Source organism: Phaethon lepturus, unplaced genomic scaffold, assembly GCF_000687285.1.
Source record: "Phaethon lepturus isolate BGI_N335 unplaced genomic scaffold, ASM68728v1 scaffold3304, whole genome shotgun sequence".
Taxonomy (NCBI): domain Eukaryota; kingdom Metazoa; phylum Chordata; class Aves; order Phaethontiformes; family Phaethontidae; genus Phaethon; species Phaethon lepturus.
The window spans coordinates 1-6,578 of record NW_010533799.1 but is presented as its reverse complement, the minus strand read 5'-3'; positions in this window follow the sequence as shown (position 1 = coordinate 6,578).

Genomic DNA, 6,578 nt, shown 5'->3' with positions numbered 1-6,578 from the left:
GTGTCTTGGTTACTACAAGCTCATATTAAGTGTGCGCAGCCTCTTATGAAGGGAACAGGACATGGTCTAGGGGACATGGTGGCGCTGGATTAATGGTTGGACTTGATGATCTTGAAGGTCCTTTCCAACCTAGTGTTTCTGTGATTCTGTGAACGATAAGGGACTACTGAGGAAAGCACTATTAATTGCACCCCTGAAGAACTCCCTGGAGGTGGCTAGTCCTGCAGCCTGCCAGACAGAGCCTCCACAGGTATTCTAACCTCACACAGGAGACATTCCATTCTGACTTGGCTGTAAACAACTTTTCAACTTTAAAGAGCACCTCGGTAAATTAAAGGTCCATTGTTCAATGTCCTTTAGGACTGTTTCAGTGTGGCGAGACTAAAATTCAGAAGACTATGCACATAAGACAGACTGGCCAGATGAAGTTTTAAGCATTTCAGAAATTCCTAAGTTACTAGGCTAAAAATGGTTATGAAAGCAAAGGTGAGAACCTGGAGGCAGGATCAAGAATAGCAGAGCATGGGAGGTGCTGCAAGACAAGGTAGTAGCCCCAGCCTTCTGGTCAATGCATTGTAGGGAGATTGATAGCCATCTGGCTAGCACAGCTAGCACCCAAGCCTGTAACAGATTACTAACTTCGGGAACATTGGCAGAGGAACTACCATCTTTCAGTAACTAGATTCTACTTGTTTTTTTTTTTTTTTTTTTTTTTTTTTTGTTACGCAGGACCTGCAACCATAACCCTAGCACTAGAGCATATTCCTCTCCAGCCACACTCTGTGAAGCCTGGTAACTCAAAGCATGAGTCCCAGCCTTCCCTGCATCTCCTACAGGCACTGCTGCTCACGTTGTGCCAGCGTATAGGTCAGAGAAGGTAGCTACACTGTGCTGGTGCTTACTGCAGCTGTCACCTGAACAGAACCATCGCAAAATGACTTGTCTGTGCAACACCTTTTCACCTGAAAAATTTGGCCTCTCACCTGTGAAGGGCAGCAAGAATGCACAGGACCAGCTGCTGTGCCTCAGCTGCAGCATGGTAACTTGTTCAGCTGTGGTCACGTTCTCTCAAGTCACCTAGCCATTTAAAGACAGACATAAGTTTACTAGGTATGACCACTTCAGAAAGTCATCCTACTATGAAAAACAAAGATTTGTAATAGCAGAGGAACCAGGAGTTTAGCAGACGCTATTTAGCACATCATAATAAATACAATACCTGCTGTCAGAAGCTCAGCAAACTGTGAGGGAGAGGAAGAGAGGCAAGATTTCTTAAGAGATTAACGTTTAGAGTCTCTTTCTCTTGACACATTTTGCAACAATCCAGACCATCTCAAGTTGCTTCTGCTGTGGCATACTGTCTTCATTCGAGAGGGGGAAGCACTGCGGTTTTCTGAGTCCATGCCACATTTGGTTTGCGTATAAGCAAATATGTTTTGAAGCTCAAAACCAGAAGTTAAATCAGCTGGTTACAGGGCTTTTCACTGCACTTAGTTTTATTCTAGGTACAACAAGCATGACCTTAATTTCGAAGAATCTAAAGTACTGCTTAAAAACTTAAAGCAGACTTTAAGTCTGCTTTAACATCCTGTAGGTTTAAAAAGAGTGATGCTTTTTGATCAATTTTGAAGTGTGCTACACATGGAAAACATTTCTTAAAACTTCACAAGGCCTGTAAGGCTTCAGGGTTAGAGTGAAATGAAAGTACAAAAGGCTGGAAAACACAATTTGTAGACCTCTCTCACTTAGTTAACACCAGACAGAGAAGAACCAGACCTTTAAAATCTCTTTACAGGGGACTGGTAAAAGTAAGTTTGCTCTTACCGCTATTGCTAGCTATAACACTGCTTGATGTTCTATGTTATACCTTTCAAATACACATTGTGTGTATATATACTGTAATAGCTGAATGATCATGTGAACATGCAATACTGCTCAGGAGTCTGACCAGTATCAGCAACTTTAGAAGGGGGGCGGGGGGGAAGGATGTGAAAGGTTTAAAATAGCTATCTTAACAAGCACAGGTACACTCCTCCTGCAAAGAGATGACACATAAGCAGGACAAACCACCCACAAGCTGTTTGGATATTACATCAATCTAGCAGTTGGGCAGGTGTGCTGAAGGACTGACTTCCACACTTGCCCAAGACCAAAACACATCATTTTATCTTTAAGCAACTTCGTATGACCACGGAGCATAGCTGATCCCAAACACACTCTATGTCTTCAAGGTCCAGAACAGCATCACATCTATACTCTGGATACATCAAAACACAATTGAAAATTTATTAAAAATCCATTTGCGGCACGCATCTGAACACCAGCATTTACTGGAACAAAGTCAAAACAGGATGGGAGAAGAGGGAAAAAAACAAAAATATGGTTATAGTTAACTGGATATATTTATCATAATGGGTTTGTTTATAGTAGTAGGATGTTAGTCACATTACTGTTAATTTGTAAATCAGTTTGTAATGCAAGAAAAGATGACACTTAATATGGCAGAAATGTCACAGTCAGCACTTGAGTCAGGTAGTTGTGCTTTTATAATATTCAGCCATCATCAAATGTTCCTATTGTTCAGCAACAGAAAGGGGTTTTTTTTCCAAAGGACTATTTTTCAGGGAACCACGAATGCATTTACCCGCTTTTGAAAACATGAAAATGAGTTCTTACTCGTACATACAGTTTGCAGGAAATATAGTAGTAGAAGAGAAATACTTTTCTGCTGCTTTTAAGCCAAAAACATAAAACTGTCAGTTTCAAAGTGCAAAAAACCACACTTTCACAAACAATTCAAAGGGCTGCCATTTAAAGGCCTAAGGCAATCTTATACCTCTACTATTTCAGAATATCCAAATGGAAAAGAAACATACATTTGGGCTGATAGCGATCCTCCTATTTGAAAAGCTATATATACAAATCAAGAAAAAATTTTCACTCCGATCAGGACAAGAGAAGATTGGCTACATAGAGCTATAATTAAAGTCTCACCATTGATGCAGGAATTCTTATTTTAAAAGTATTTGTTCTTCTGTAAACTTACAGTCATGGGGGAAGAGTGAATCTACAACCTCTCTGTAAAGCTAAAGAGAGAAAATGAAAAATAGGTTTGGGATCCCGTGGCCACAGGCAGGATTCTTAACAAAAACAAACAAAAAAAGCCCCACACGTTGCATGCACTGGAGCTCGTGGTAGAAGGGAGGAGAGAGAGAAAGGGTCATCTGGAAACGTTCTTCAGAGATTAGAGGCAATTTCTTCAGAGGGGACAGATACTTCACTTGTCACCCAACAGGGGAAAGGAGCCTGTGAGTACTAGACACGTGAGAATACGCAGTTGTTTTAAGCCAGCAAGATAACATGTTTTCAGATCCTTGTCTAAAAGGGCTGAAACATTAATCCTGACTACACAGACAACACCTAGATAAGAACTGAGCTTCTAATGTATTCTGTCATGAATGATGGGAGAAGAGGGATAAGGTGTAATCACAATTCAATTAATATTTTCCTACAACATGTGCCAATTTCTAAGCAGGTTTCTCTTTATCCTTCCGCTTTCCTATCTAGCAATAACCTGTTAAGTGTTTTGATTATAAGGCCAGCTCTCAGGGGAGGAGACAGAGGAAGGGAGGAAGCACTGAGCCTGAAGGAAGAGGACTTCTTAAAGCAGAAGACTATAGCAATTCCCATCACTGCCATGTCTGAAAACAGAGGTGCACACAGATGGCTGATACTCCTGTTTTCCCCTTCAGTATTTGTTGCAACACAGTGATCTGAGAGGCTTCTGCAGCACCTTACAGTCGCCCAGGGAAAAAACAACCTGATGTACACCAAAAGGTATTACACAGGGCCAGAAAGTTCATCCTTCTGCAAAGCCACATAGCCAAAGAAGGTATCACTGTGAATGTTCCCACTAGGTAGTCACAGGGCATTAAAATATCCATGGACATGAGCATTGGGAGCTGAAGCGTGCTTTTGGGCCACGTTCCCAGCAGGGCTGATGGTCCAGGGAAGGTACAGGCTGGTTTAGACCAGCTGAAATCCCATCACCTACAAAGCTAACAGGTCTACTGGACAAAGAAAGAGGAACACCACCTGCAGGTTTTGGCCCTTCAGCACAAGAAGGATGTTGAAAAACTGGAGTGAATTCAGTCATCAAGATGCTCTCTCCCTCCCTTCTCTCCCCTCCCTCCCCCCTTTTTTAATAATCCTCCGACACACATCAGGAATCTTAAGTTTTAAGGATACTTGGGGATTGCCAGACAAGTGTCTTGCCCAGTGTGGAACTAAGGATCTGACAAACTCTCCCCTTCCAATAAAATCAAGGGCAGAAACCATCTTTCAAAAACTTTTTTCTGGAGAAAAGGAAAGAAACTCAGAAAATCCAAAAGTGTCTTGGTCAGTTTTCACAGGCGCCTTTTCTGAATCGTGACTAATGCAGCACACCAGCTGGATGGTGGTTTATCCTTAAGGGAAGGAACCACCTGGTGATCATAACAGAGGCAGGGATATCAAAAACCCAACGCTTGCAGACTATCGCCCATCTGACTCCCACAGCTGTTTTTTTCCAGAGCTCCTTCATGTCCAACTTGATCTTCAGAGAAGGAGAAAAGCTATTTCATGCTGTTGTGTAAAAGCAGCGCGCTCTCTCACACCCGGCTCCTCCACTAAAAGGGTTCTACCTGCCCACGGCCCGCCACTTCCCCAGCCTTTGAAAAGCCACCCGAGAATCCCTTGATCCCCAGCCAGCAGCATGCCCCGGCGCAGAGGCTGAGCTGCACCCACCTCCGCTCGCCTGGCAGCTTGCGCTCTCAGGCGATAGCTGCAAAATCATGAGTTCTCAGACTCAACTTTCGAGTTCTCAGGCAGGTCCGGGCAGGCCTCCTACTTACAAAACACAGGCAACTAAATGTTTAAAAGGCTGACTACACACGGCTACCAAAAGCAGCATTATTGAATCTGTCTCCCCAGCCTTAGATAGTCTACTGAATCAAAAGAAAAAAACAAAACAAACATTCCATATGTCTAGATGATCACAGCAGGACAACCCAGTGATCCACAGGGACAAGACAGACAGCATCACAGCTGGCCCCACAAAATTACCATGTTTTAACAAGAGGGATAAGGTGTTTATACAGTACCTGGCAAAGTACCACTGGCCAGAGCTTTTCACTGCACCTACTTCTAACCACTGAAGAGTAACACCGTCAGAGGGAACCTACGAGCTTTACAGACAAAAGAAATCCATCCTGCAATGTCAGTACCAACCTCTGTTTGCCAACAACCTGCAACAGCCTGCTACATAAACAGTCTAGATGCTATTGTGCACAAGTCACACTAAGAGTATAACCCCACCAGCATCAGGAAATTCAACAGCACAGCATCCACAGACCCACGCTGCACATTAATGGATCATCACTGGGTGTAGGCCCTCCCTCAGCAGGATATTTTGAATTTAGTCTCTATTTTAAGTTTCCTTCCAATGCAGTACAGTCCTCTAAAGTAACTTGTGGGCCATCAGCAGTGACAACCTTGAGCTACAGAAGGCCTCCAGTAAACCCCTCCCATCCACACAAGTTTATTTTCCTTCTCTCCAGAAGTCTGCAGTCATTCGTACCCTTACAACCTCCCTAAATCACTCTGCGTCTATACAACTATGTAGGATTCACTTACAGGATTCCTGCAGCTGTAAAGAAGGTTATATAGTGTTCATTATAAAGTTGCTTTTTAATTTTTAATAGAACAAACTCGAGCTATGGCAATATTGAAGTAGAAAAGAAAGTATGAACTTACAAAAAATTCTTATCCGTGGTCAAGGTTTTAGTTTGAAGCTCATACAGTGCATGGGGTATAACTCAATAACCAGAAAAGGGGATCTGGAGCACTTAGGGGCCACGATGAATGTTGGGGGGGGGTTACACCTTAGAAGCAGTACAAACTGAACTAAAACTTTCCAACAGTGGAAGGAAGGATGGAACTTTCCAGGCCAGTTAAGCCCCTTCAGTGGCAACAAGAGGTTAGGAAAGAAGGGCCTCAACCTACATTTAAGGTGCCATGTTTAGAAATTATTAGAGAGTCCCTTGGAGATAAAGCAGTTTTCCCACTGAAGCCATCTGACCATCCTCAGGTTTATGTGTTGCTCAAGGTTATTGGATCTGAATGCCAATATTAACAGCAGCAAGGGACCAAAACAGGGAGGACTGAGCACGAAGTCCCAAAGACTGCTTCCAGTACCATCCCAACAGGCAACCAGAGCTGTGCACAATTCCAGGATGTGTGAATGTTACTCCGTACTTTCTTCAACTTCTGCACTGCCTACACCTTTTCTGTTATAGGTATATAAAACACAGGCTTTCAGGGAGGTTTCTCAGATTTGCTTAAATGCTACTTATTTTTGCGCACAGAGGTGGCAAGCAAGATTTTGATGTTGCTGGTTCAACCAAGAGCGACCAGAGCCTCTCGAAGAGAGCTCAGCAAGACCAACCATAGACACAGCCAACTGATACCATCATTTTAAGAAGCCAAGCTCCGGCATACAACTGTTTCTGCATATGACAGCCCTGCAGATGTCAACTCTT